We start from the raw sequence: 13,953 nt of genomic DNA, 5'->3' as shown, positions 1-13,953 counted from the left end.
CAGGGTCATCAGGATGTTTTGGGTTGTCATTACGATTTAAAAAGAGAAAACACAGTAGTTTGACAATAAATGGCTTCACCCAACCACTAACCATGAGTGGAGAAAAAGTTTTGGTGTTATCATTCGTGTTATTTGAAAAAAGGCCAAGAAAGCTAAAATTCTGCCGTGGTATGAAAACTTTTGAGCCAGTAGCGTAGCTACTGGGGGGGGCAGAGGGGGCCGTCGCCCCGGGCCCTGTCAAATGAATGGGCCCCCCGGGAGCCAGGGCCACTTCTGTGATGAGGCAGAACACCGCATAGGAGCAGAGCAGTATAATGTCTGCTCCCGTCTGACGGAGACTCTGCAGGCTGCTAGCACAGTGGCCGGCTGCAGTCTCCCTCCTGCAGTGAATGGTTTCGCCCGTCTGACCTGATCATGAAGCTTTTCCCCGGCCGCAGTTTTTCTTCACTCTGTGCACGCTGGGATTGGCTCAGGCACGCTGGGTCCTAGTGCCCACACCTTGCATTTCACTTACTTCCTGGTCCTGCCTGCAGTGTAAACTTCATCAGTAAGTGGGGATGGAACTTATTAGGTTTATTAAATTCAGGCATGTCACTGTGAGACCGTTGGGGTATTGTGGGGGCTGAAAGTGAGTGAGGGGGGACAGGGTACTGGGGGGTGAATGTAAGACCATTTGGGGGTTGTGAGGGCAGAAGGTGGGTGAGGTGGGACAGGGCACTGAGGGGGTGGATGTGAGATGATGGGGGTATTGGGGCTGAAGTGGGGGAAGGGAGACAGGTCACTGGGGGCTGAATATTATAATGTTTTGTTATGATATTATATGTACTCCATCAATATTTGCTGTCTGGGGAGGCTGGAGATGGGGGTAGGGGGCTTTTGATACGTACCACCTGGGTCTTTTATGATTATTAGTATAAGGAGCCCGCATACAGTAACCAAGAGCTGCATCACACTAACAGCACCATTCCAGCATTATTTTTTATTTCATTGCTGGAGCGGTGCTGAAAATCCCCGTCCCTGCCCCCTGTCTTATACTCACCTTCTGGCGTTTTCATCTGTTTTTGTCTCCGCTCGGCTCTGTCTCCTGCAGTTTGTGACCTGTCCAAGGCTCCAATGTTTCATGGAGCAGCGCAGAGGTCACTAATCAATGTGAGTCTGTGGGAGCCTCGTTCTGGCTTCTTTCTCACTCTCAGGCTATGTGCACACGGTGCGGATTAGCCGCTGCGGATTCGCAGCAGTTTTCCATCTGGTTTACAGTACCATGTAAATCTATGGAAAGCCAAATCCACAGTGCCCATGGTGCGGAAAATACCACACGGAAACGCTGCGTTGTATTTCCCACAGCATGTCAATTCTTTTTGCGGATTCCGCAGTGTTTTACATCTGCTCCTGTATAGGATTCCGCAGGTGTTAAAAAGCAGGTGAAATCTGCACAAAAAACACAAGAAATCCGCACACGAATCCGCAACAAGTGCACATAGCCTCATAGTCTTACATTGAGCGCTTGTGACATAGCTTCTCACTTCTGGTCTGTCAGAAGCTGCGCTCACAAGTTTGAGCAGCGGCACTGCAGCAGTGCCACAAAATAGTGAATACGCCGGAGGATGACTAAATGACCGGGGCATCCAAATCATGACAGGGAGCTGTGAGTCCATCATACTGTGTATATGGGAGCTGCGGGCCCATCATACTGTGATAAGGGAGCTGCGGGCCCATCATACTGTGTATAAGGGAGCTGCGGGACCATCATACTGTGTATAAGGGAGCTGCGGGCCAATCATACTGTGTATAACGGAGCTGTGGCCCCATCATACTGTGTATAAGGGAGCTGCGGGCCCATCATACTGTGTATAAGGGAGCTGCGGGTCCATTATACTGTGTATACGGGAGCTGCGGGCCCATCACACTGTGTATAAGAGAGCTGCAGGCACATCATACTGTGTATACGGGAGCTGCAAGCCCATCATACTGTGTATAAGGGAGCTGTGAGTCAATCATACTGTGTATAAGGGAGCTGCGGGCCAATCATACTGTGTATATGGGAGCTGCGGGCCCATCATACTGTGTATAAGGGAGCTGCGGGTCCATTATACTGTGTATACGGGAGCTGCGGGTCCATCATACTGTGTATAAGGGAGCTGCAAGCCCATCATACTGTGTATAAGGGAGCTGTGAGTCCATCATACTGTGTATAAGGGAGCTGCGGGCCCATCATACTGTGTATACGGGAGCTGCGGGCCCATCATACTGTGTATACGGGAGCTGCAAGCCCATCATACTGTGTATACGGGAGCTGCAAGCCCATCATACTGTGTATAAGGGAGATGTGAGTCCATCATACTGTATACGGGAGCTGCGGGTCCATCATACTGTGTATATGGGAGCTGCGGGCCCATCATACTGTGTATAAGGGAGCTGCGGGTCCATTATACTGTGTATACGGGAGCTGCAAGCCCCTCATTCTGTGTATAAGGGAGCTGTGAGTCCATCATACTGTGTATACGGGAGCTGCGGGTCCATCATACTGTGTATATGGGAGCTGCGGGTCCATCATACTGTGTATATGGGAGCTGCGGGTCCATCATACTGTGTATAAGGGAGCTGCGGGCCCATCATACTGTGTATAAGGGAGCTGCGGGCCAATCATACTGTGTATACGGGAGCTGCAGGCCAATCATACTGTGTATAAGGGAGCTGCGGGTCCATCATACTGTGTATACGAGAGCTGCGGGTCCATTATACCATGTATACGGGAGCTGCAGGCCAATCATACTGTGTATAAGGGAGCTGCGGGTCCATCATACTGTGTATAAGGGAGCTGCAGGCCAATCATACTATGTATAAGGAAGCTGTGGGCCAATCATACTGTGAATAAGGAAGCTGTGGGCCAATCATACTGTGCATAAGGGAGCTGCGGGTCCATCATACTGTGTATAAGGGAGCTGCGGGTCCATCATACTGTGTATAAGGGAGCTGCGGGTTCATCATACTGTGTATAAGGGAGCTGCGGGTCCATCATACTGTGTATAAGGGAGCTGCGGGCCCATCATACTGTATATACGGGAGATGCAGGCCAATGATACTGTGTATAAGGGAGCTGCGGGTCCAGCATACTGTGTGTAACGGAGCTGGGAGTCCATCATACTGTGTATAAGGGAGCTGCGAGCCCATCATACTGTGTATAAGGGAGCTGTGAGTCCATCATACTGTGTATTCGGGAGCTGCGGGCCCATCATACTGTATATACGGGAGATGCAGGCCAATGATACTGTGTATAAGGGAGCTGCGGGTCCAGCATACTGTGTATACGGGAGCTGCGGGTCCATCATGCTGTGTATAAGGGAGCTGTGAGTCCATCATACTGTGTATACGGGAGCTGCGGGTCCATCATACTGTGTATATGGGAGCTGCGGGTCCATCATACTGTGTATATGGGAGCTGCGGGTCCATCATACTGTGTAAGGGAGCTGCGGGCTCATCATACTGTGTATAAGGGAGCTGCGGGCCCACCATACTGTGTGTAAGGGAGCTGTGGGCCCATCATACTGTGTATAAGGAAGCTGTGGGCCCATCATACTGTGTATAAAGGAGCTGTGGGCCCATCATACTGTGTATAAGGAAGCTGTGGGCCCATCATACTGTGTACAGGGGAACTATGAGGGACATCATACTGTTTGACTGGAGCTGCAGGCCCATCATACTGTGTATAGGGAACTGTGAATGCATATTGTGCATATGGGAGCTGTTGGCCCATTACACTGTATATAGGGGAGATCTGGGGGGCATTATACTTTCTATCGTGGAGTTCTGTCAGCATTATACTGTGTATAGGGGATCATTGGGCTCATACTATCTATAGGGGAGCAGTGGTATCATACTGTGCAGAGGGGAGCAGTGGGAGCATCATACTGTGTAAAGGGGAGCAGTGGGAACATCATACGGTGTACAGGGGAGTTATAGAGTCATCATACTGTGTATAGGGGAGCTGTGGGAGCCTTAGACTGTGTATAGGGAAGCTTTAAGTTCACGATACTGTGTATAATGGAGCAGTACATGAGGGAACTTAGGGGACATTATTATTGTGCATATGGTCCAATATGGCGGTAAAGTCAATGTTCGTTTTTGTATATAGATTTATTTTCAATAACAGTAGGGTCATATTCTGAGATTCCCCTATATTCACAATAAGTGCGCAACCGTAGCTGTAATCAGGGTTAGCTGGTTAGGGGCCCACTCAGATGTTTCGCCCCCCCTAAGTTGAAACCCTAGCTACGCCTCTGTTTTTAGCACAACTGTATACAAGTGCATCTCACTAAATTAGAATATAATCAAAAAGTTAATTTATTTAAATTCTGCAATACAAAAAGTGAAACTCTTATATTATATAGAGTCATTACAAACAGAGTGATCTATTTAAAGTGTTTATTTCTGTTAATGTTGATGATTATTGCTTACAGCCAATGAAAACCCAAAAGTCATTATCTCAGTAAATTAGAATAATTAAGAAAAAACACCTGCAAAGGCATCCTAAGCATTTAAAAAGGTCCCTTAGTCTGTTTCAGTAGGCTCCGCAATCATGGGGATGACTTGACAGATGTCCAGAAGGCAGTCAGTGACGCAGTCCACAAGGAGGGTAAGCCACAAAGGGTCATTGCTAAACAACCTGGATGTTCACAGAGTGCTGTATCCAAGCACATTAAAGGAAAGTTGAATGGAAGGAAAAAGTGTGGCAAAAAAAAAGGTGCACAAGCAAGAAAAGGCCATTCAAAAATTTTGGGGAGATTCACAAGGAGTGGACTGCGGCTGGAGTAATTGCTTCAAGAGCCACCACACACAGATGTATCCAGGACACGGGCTACAAGTGTCGCATTCCTTGTGTCAAGCCACTCATGACCAATAGACAACACCAGAAGCATCTTACCTGGGCCAAGGAGAAAAAGAACTGTTGATCATTGGTCCAATGTATTGTTTTCAGATTAAAGTAAATTTTGCATTTCATCTGGAAATCAAGGTCCCAGAGTCTGGAGGAAGAGTGGAGAGGCATACAATCCAAGCTGCTTGAGGTCTAGTGTGAAGTTTCCACAATCAGTGCTGGTTTGGGAGCCATGCCATCTGCTGGTGTAGGTACAGTGTGTTTTATCAAGACCAAAGTCAGCGCAGCTATCTACCAGGAAATTTTAGAGCACTTCATGCTTCCATCTGCCGACAAACTTCTTGGAAAGGGAAATTTCATTCTCCAGCTGGACTTGGCACCTGTCCACACTGCTAAAAGTACCAACACCTGGTTTAAAAACAACAGTATCACTGTGCTTGATTGGCCAGCAAACTCGCCTGACCTTAACTTCATAGAGAGTCTATGGGGTATTGTCAAGAGGAAGATGAGAGGCACCAAAACCAGCAACGCAGATGAGCTGAAGGCTGTTATCAAAGCAACCTGGGCTTCCATAACACCTCAGCAGTGCCACAGGCTGATCGCCTCCATGCTACACCGCATTGATGCAGTAATTGATGCAAAAGGAGCTCCGAGCAAGTAGTGAGTGCATTTACTGAACATACATTTCAATAGGCCAACATTTCGGATTTTAAAAGTATTCTAATTTACTGAGATAATCACTTTTGTGTTTTCATTGGCTGTAAACCATAATTATCAACATTAACAGAAATAAACACGTGAACTAGATCACTCTGCTTGTAATGACTCTATATAATATATGAGTTTCACTTTTTGTATTGAAGAACTGAAATAAATTAAGTTTTGATGATATTCTAATTTAGTGAGAAGCACTTGTATCATGATTCTTTTCTTCCAGACATGGAGGAAAAGAAATAAGAGTAATGCCAGTACATTACTTTGATAAAATACAATGAGGCTACTTTGTATAACACATGACAAACATGTAACGGCTGTACAACTAGTGAGAACACCACATGTAAGAACATATGCAACTACAATGAGACACTATGGCTGAAATACTCGCCTGTATCACATTGGGCCGTGTATGTAACAGTTACTGCACCTTGTTGCTGCCATAACATAACACAACTGGCTAAAGGCCAGTTAATAAAGTACACTGTTGGCACAGTGTCTGGGGAAAATCCACTGACTTCTTAAGATTTGTACAATGTCAAACTCTGCCAAGAAATGAAATCGTTGTAGGCATGTTGACCTTACTTTAATGGAGTTGACAGTAATTTTGCCGTGTAGTACGGTACAATGCAAAGGAACCTATATAATAAGGCACAACATTAAAGAGTAGCTACTGCTTATCCAACATTTTAATGTTTTTTTTCTGCAATGGAGGGTAAGTTCACAATAAACGTTTCTTCAGCGTTTTTTTTTTTTTGCGGCAAAACCTGATCTCTTGTCAGGAAAGAAGTTGCAGAAAAAAGCAGGTTTTCCTTGTTTTTTCTTACATTTTTTGAGCGTTTTTCCTGTGGTTTTGGCATGCTACATTTGTCTCTTGTGCAAGCTGATATAGTTTAGTGTTGAAAAGAAAAGTTCTATTCTATAAAATCAGTTTTTGGCACAAAAAACAAAGCAAAATCTGGTACCTGCGCTCTTGGTGCATTTTTCAGCATTTTTTCTCCACCCAATCAGTTCAATGGGGGAAATAACGCAGAAAAAAAGCTGAAATGTATATAGCATTGACTACATGGTCAATAGAAGGATTTATTCTGAGGTGGAGAAATATTTGTTCAAGAAGTGAGCAAAACAAATAGAATAGTAGTTATATAGTGTAGTTAGGGAATAGTAGGGCATTTTTAATACCAGTATATCAGAAAATAGCTTAGATTATGGCACTAAACAAACAGGGATTTAGAACGAAATTTAGTTTAACTTTGGACCACCCCTTTAATCCAAATTAAAATCTGTGGGTTGTCCTTAAGAGGGCACTGTACACAGAAGATGCCCTCGCAATCTGACAGATTTGTAGCGCTACTGCAAGCAATAGTGGGCAAAGATTGCCAATTCTAGATGTGCCATGTTGATAGGCCCCTACCCAAAAAGACTAAATGCTGTGATAAAATCATAGGGTACTTCAACAAAGTATTAGTTTAATGCCAATGTCAGTATTTTACCTCAGTATTTGTAAGCCAAAACCAGGAGTGGGTGATAAATACAGAAGTGGTGATGTGTTTCTATTATACTTTGCCTCTGACTGTCCCACTCCTGGTTTTGGCTTACACATACTGAGGTAAAATACTGACCAAATACTGATAGTGTGAACGTGGCTTAAGGGTGTACATATTTATGCAACCAGTTCATTTATCTTATTCCATCCAAAACAATTTCAGTTTGCTGTTGGCATTTTAACAGAGGTGTGTAGACTTTTCACATCCACTACATGTAATAAAATGTAATAAAGGTGCATTCCAAATAGAAACAATTATTCTCACCTATCCACTGACAAGGACCTAACTGATCTAACAATTTACTTTTAGATTTTTCGCTTGCACATAAACACTCGGCTACACTTACTAATGTTATCGATGAAAATAGATATTAGCTATGCATGGATTAAAAAAATGTTAGGTCAAAATGAAAGACATTAGAATATTTTCCACCATGCTGCCTACATCTTCTGTGTATCCGACCAGATGAGCAAGTATAAACTTGGTAGCGTAATGAGGATAATGCAATGCATGTGTCATTACAAGTGTTGAAAGAATGAAAAGAACCTTACTTGTTTGTGTGGATGATAATTGGAGGCATGCTGGGATTTGTAAAATGGTGTCAGCGGTAAAGGAGAGATGCTCAAAACAAAGCAGACAGATGAGGCCATGAAACTGCTGGAATCAATCCCTTAATTTTCACTTTTATCGCCGAAGCAAAGAGTCTGTGCAGAGTGATGTTAAAGGGTTGCAGAGTCATCAAAACTGCCGGCATTCATGCATTTTCTTAGATGAATATTGTACAGATGAAGCGGAATAAGAGATTTACCAACACTAAAAACCTGGTCATAAATAAAGATGTAAAGTAGTGAAGTGCTGATCCTCCTGCACTGGAGGCAGAAGACCATACCTGTCAAACAGAAGCCAGTAGGACCCCTCTACCCCCGTTACCTTTACGGAGTTCTATGGAGAGGTGGCTGTGTGCACACGTTGCAGATTTTTCGCGTTTTTTTTTTTGCCTTTTTTCGCTATAAAAATGCGAAAAAAAACATACATTATGCATCCCATCATTTAGAATGTATTCCGCAATTTTTGTGCACATGATGCGTTTTTTTTTTCAAAAAAAAAACCGCATTGCGGTAAAAAACGCAGCATGTTCATTAATTTTGCAGATTTTTTTGCGGATTTCCCACTATATTATTGCATTGGGAACCTCCGGAAAAATCCGCAAAAAAAAAACGCACCAAAAACGCGGTAAAAACGCGCAAAAAACGCATGCGGATTTCTTGCAGAAAATGTCCTGTTTTGCTCAGGAAATTTCTGCAAGAAATCCTGAACATGTGCACATAGCCTTATAGGTTAGACCCCAGGTTATACACCAGGCGAAAGATTCTAACATGACGTAAGCAGGACCTAAGATTAGTAGATGTGAAAAAATAAGTAGGGGACAAGAAGCTCTCTGCTTCTGGTTTCACCTGACATGCTGATGTTCAGTATTATGAGATACAGATTCTATGCTAATGCCATCATTGAAAGGATTTCTACCAAATTTGAAAGTTATTACCTACCCAATGCACCACCTCTCCACTCACTGTCTATGGAACTGCTAATTACAACCCTTGGCTAGCTCTAGCAGTCACACTGATAACGCACCGAGAGGTAGCTCGGATGCAGAACATTGCCCAGAGCACCACAATGCTTGCGTTTCTCCCATAACGCATCTTGGTGCAATCTCTTCCTTAAGCATACAATAGACTTAGGGTACCGTCACACAGTACCATTTACATCGCTACGACGGCACGATTCGTGACGTCGCAGCGTCGTATGATTATCGCTCCAGCGTCGTAGACTGCGGTCACACGTTGCAATCACGGCGCTGGAGCGATGCCGAAGTCCCCAGGTAACCAGGGTAAACATCGGGTTACTAAGCGCAGGGCCGCGCTTAGTAACCCGATGTTTACCGTGGTTACCAGCGTAAAAGTAAAAAAAAACAAACAGTACATGCTCACCATCTGATGTCCGTCAGGTCCCTTGCCGTCTGCTTCCCGCTCTGACTGAGATCCGGCCGTACAGTGAGAGCAGAGCGCAGCGGCGACGTCACCGCTGTGATCTGCTCTCACTTTCCGGCCGGCAGACAGAGCGGGAAGCGGACGGCAAGGGACCTGACGGACATCAGATGGTGAGCATGTACGGTTTGTTTTTTTTTACTTTTACGCTGGTAACCACGGTAAACATCGGGTTACTAAGCGCGGCCCTGCGCTTAGTTACCCGATGTTTACCCTGGTTACCAGCGAATGCATCGCTGGATCGCTGTCACACACAACGATCCAGCGATGACAGCGGGAGATCCAGCGACGAAAGAAAGTTTCAAACGATCTGCTACGACGTACGTTTCTCAGCTGGGTGCCTGATCGCAGTAGCGTGTCAGACACTGCGAGATCGTAACGATATCGCTAGAACGTCACGAATCGTGCCGTCGTAGCGATAAAAATGCCACTGTGTGACGGTACCCTTAACATCAGACTGTCCGCTTGGTATTCAAAGTGAGATTTTGATGCTTACATTGTACACGCTTTTAGCAGTGAACAATGGTCAGAGTGGGTTTTGCGACTTATGCAGGCTGTGTGTTTTGACACCTATCCTTGCCAGCAGTAACTTATCCAGCAACTAGTGAAGTAAAGTAGGTGTTCCTTTGGATTGGACTGAACTAGTTAACCTTTAACCAATATGAACCAATGATCTTTAAGCGCCTATGACCCTGTCACCAATCCATAGGTTTTCCTTCTTTGGATCACTTTTGGAAGGTTCTGGCCAACGCATACTGGGAATATCCCACAAGAGCTGCCATTTTGGAGGTGTTCTGATCCAATCATCATGGTCAAAGCAGCTCAAGTCACACTCAGCTAACACTTGCCCAATTTGAGGCTACACAAGACAGTCATGGTAATCTTTTTAGTGAGAAATATATACTAGCTCTGTTTTACATCTAGAAGCAGTTGGCAGTGCATTGAACTGTTGCTACGCTGCTACATATGCTTCTACATACGAAATGTGGGCATGGTAAGAAGATGTAATATAAGCAGTTCCAGAAGGCACCCTCGTTTGAAGTCAGACGTTTATTTCTCCAACAGAAGCCATATGAAAGCTTGCATGTCTAGAGATTCCTCCTGACGGTCTAACCTTCTGTTCTGGAAAAACAGTTGAGGTTATGAGCACAAATACTGAGGTCACAGGCCACAGGCAAGTACAAAGCATCGCTGCAAGCTGCTGGCTTCATACACATGCAGACAATGGGCCTCCTGAGGACATAGAAAAAAAAGTACTTTTGGGGTGAAGCTCAAACCTCTAAAAGGGTGCAAGCAACCTAATCATAAGTAAATTCTCGCAATCTGCAATGATCATATAACAGGCACCTGTTTGTTGCCAATTGATGGCTTCAATCTTTATATGTATAATGCATTGTTAGATTGAAGGGCTATAATCTATGTAGGATTTAAAGAAGTTGTCTACTACTTGGACAACTCCTTGTTGCCCCGGTAAAATAAAAAAGCTTATACTCGCCTCTTGCGTTGACGCCGTTCCAGAAGTGTATTCACTCGTGGTCCCTGGGGCTCTGGTGTGGTGTTATGAACTTATGACACATCACCCCAATCAGCGCTGGGTTCACTGTCCTTCGTACAAATTGAACATGAAGAGGAAGTCAGAGATCAGCCGAAGCCCGGACTTCCTCTTTATGTTCAAATTGACAATTTGTCAAGTGACCTCAGCGCTGATTGGGAGCTCAGCACCACGTGTTATAACAACTGCCCCAGTAACACGAGTGCCAACACCACTGGAACGGTGCCACCACGTCAGGTGAGTATAGGCCTTATTTCATTGTGGCCAAACATTTAGATCAAGAAAGGGTTGTCCTAGAAGTGGACAACACCTTTAAGGGCTGACATAGCTAAAATGATTCTAATCAGAAAAATGTGGATGTCACATTGATCAGTGATCCAGAAAATGTCTGACTAAGACTCCGTCTACAGCTCGTCCATGGTCAAAATCCAAAGAATCTAGAAAGGATTACAGGAAAGCCAGCTGTCCTAGTCATCAGTGCATGTCTATATGTAACAGCTCACAATGAGTACATGTCGACATATTTCCATAGTAAAGTGTTGTTATTGGATGTATGTCCTTCAGTCACAAGGAAGGATTGCGTAACAGCTAACATGGCTGCAGGGAACTTGTAATCTGTCTACAAGCAGTTCTTTATTGTAGGAGTCAGATTTGTCATGGTGCTGACCTATGTGGCTCCGAGCCCTGTGCTTTTATAGGCCATGCTGTGCTTTTCTCAACACAAAATACATTTTGACAGCACCGTCTGCTGAAGTACTATGGTAATAACTGCCTTTACTGACGTTCAGCTACTATCAGCAAGGACTGATGCTAGACAGATTTTCCGTCACAAGCTTGTGTAAAGGCACATTGGATCTTTAAGTGTTCATACATAATAGTGTGCTCCGCCGTGCATGGAAATATAATGTTCTGCTCATTAGGTCTACCCAGAGATGAATGGAGGCAGGCAGCACTACTGAGAGAGCTCGTTAGTGATTGCTTTGTATAAATGGCTTTTTCTGTGTGTCCTCACATTAGTTGGTGGCAGGCATATACACACTATATGGCATATGCTTATTTATCTTCATATTTCTATATGTGGTATACATAAGTGAACATGGATAAAACAAGAACAAATTGCTTCTAATAAACCCAACCTTCATTTAAATTTAAAATCCTTGTTAATATGGTGAGAATTACCATTAAAAGGGGTAGTCCACTACTGGACAACCCCAGCCTCATCAATTCAGGACCCCGATTAAAATAAGAACATTACATACTCACCGGTGATGTCAGTGGGTGATGTGACACTGTTGTGTCATGTGACTGCTGCAGTCAATCTGTGGCCGCTGTTTTATTCCATAACTTACTATTTTGTCAGAGACTAATCCATCCTGACAGAATATTGTCCGAGTCGGAGTCGGTGTTCATTTTGGTGGAATCGGAGTTGGAGTCAGTATAAAATATACCGACTCCGACTACTAAAAGGTATAATAAATTCAGTACAGTAGTTCAATGCATTATGTGCTGAACATGTTTTCATAACAATTTGGGAAACTTATAAAATGTCCTATAAATGTCTGTTCTGCTACTAAGATCTAAGGATCTCGGCTTTAAGAAGAGATGAATCTGTGCTGCACATTCTGTACAAAGGAATGCTCACAGTGGCAGGGTACCAATGTGTAATAATAATCAAAGTACCATATGACTAAAGGCAATATCCCTGCACACGTGAAGCTGGACTATATATCATTACAATAGGACAGTCAAGTCCAATCAAAATGCAGTGAGAAAATCAATAACATTTATTAATTACAATAGTATACAGGTTACATTAGGAAAACGAAATCAATGCACCGATACACAAAAAGTTCATTAAAAACAAGGCCCGCACACCCAGATGAAAAATGGCCATAAACAATAAGATGTAAACTTGGCCAATTACAAAGTGCCAGTAACCCTGTAAAGGTTATAATCAATAAAGCGCATACAAGAAGTTATGTGGAATGGATATCATGTTGATAAAGTGTTTAAGTGCTTAAGTTCAAATAAACATCTCTAGTGAGGCAAAGTATAGGAGGATATTAACATGAATCCATGGTGTGGACAAAAGCAATGTTAAGGATAGTATGCAGGCATAATGAAACAGCAAGCTGCATTTTCTGTACATGCTCAGTAGTGAGGCAGCACTGCACTTTCTGTTCATGCTCAGTAGTGAGGCAGCGCTGCACTTTCTGTACATGCTCAGTAGTGAGGCAGTGCTGCACTTTCTGTTCATGCTCAGTAGTGAGGCAGCGCTGCACTTTCTGTGCATGCTCAGTAGTGAGGCAGTGCTGCACTTTCTGTGCATGCTCAGTAGTGAGGCAGTGCTGCACTTTCTGTGCATGCTCAGTAGTGAGGCAGTGCTGCACTTTCTGTACATGCTCAGTAGTGAGGCAGTGCTGCACTTTCTGTACATGCTCAGTAGTGAGGCAGCGCTGCACTTTTTGTACACGCTCAGTAGTGAGGCAGTGCTGCACTTTCTGTACATGTTCAGTAGTGAGGCAGCGCTGCATTTTCTATACATGCTCAGTAGTGAGGCAGTGCTGCACTTTCTGTGCATGCTCAGTAGTGAGGCAGTGCTGCACTTTCTGTACATGCTCAGTAGTGAAGCAGTGCTGCACTTTCTGTACAAGCTCAGTAGTGAGGCAGTGCTGCACTTTCTGTACATGCTCAGTAGTGAGGCAGTGCTGCACTTTATGTGCATGCTCAGTAGTGAGCAGTGCTGCACTTTATGTGCATGCTCAGTAGTGAGCAGTGCCTTGGAGTCGGCGTCGTGGCGTCATAGTTGGAGTGGTAAGTCAGGGAAATGGAGGAGTCAGAGGTTTGGCTTACCGACTCCACACCTTGTGCAATGCAACAAGTAACATCACCCACTGGGGACAGCTACACCAACATCCCAGAAACAGTGCAGCTAATGTAAGCATCTAGTATCTTTATTTTGATTGGGTTCCTGATTTGATTAAGTAGGGGATGCCAATACTGGACAACCCCTTCCAGGTGATCATTCATATCCATTATATATTATTGTGGACAGCCCATCCCTGGTTTACACTATGATTTTTAAGCCCACAGAAAAAAATGCTTATTTGCCGATTGCTGTGCATGTTCATACAGGAAAATGGTCGGAAACGAGCGCTCCTATGAACTTTCATTTAGCCAACGTAAATGGACTACAGATAACCAGAGTTTAGAGTCTTAAAA

General features: G+C 44.1%; 1 protein-coding gene across 2 annotated transcripts in view; it reads right to left on the bottom strand.

Annotated features, from left to right (window-relative positions):
• Positions 1-13,953, bottom strand: part of MOB3B (MOB kinase activator 3B) — a 116,579-nt gene that overhangs the window by 67,848 nt on the left and 34,778 nt on the right. The gene's annotated exons all lie outside the window — the stretch shown is intronic.

The sequence above is a fragment of the Ranitomeya variabilis genome, chromosome 1 (genome assembly GCF_051348905.1).
Source record: "Ranitomeya variabilis isolate aRanVar5 chromosome 1, aRanVar5.hap1, whole genome shotgun sequence".
Classification (NCBI taxonomy): domain Eukaryota; kingdom Metazoa; phylum Chordata; class Amphibia; order Anura; family Dendrobatidae; genus Ranitomeya; species Ranitomeya variabilis.
This window is presented reverse-complemented; position numbering and strand designations above follow the sequence as displayed.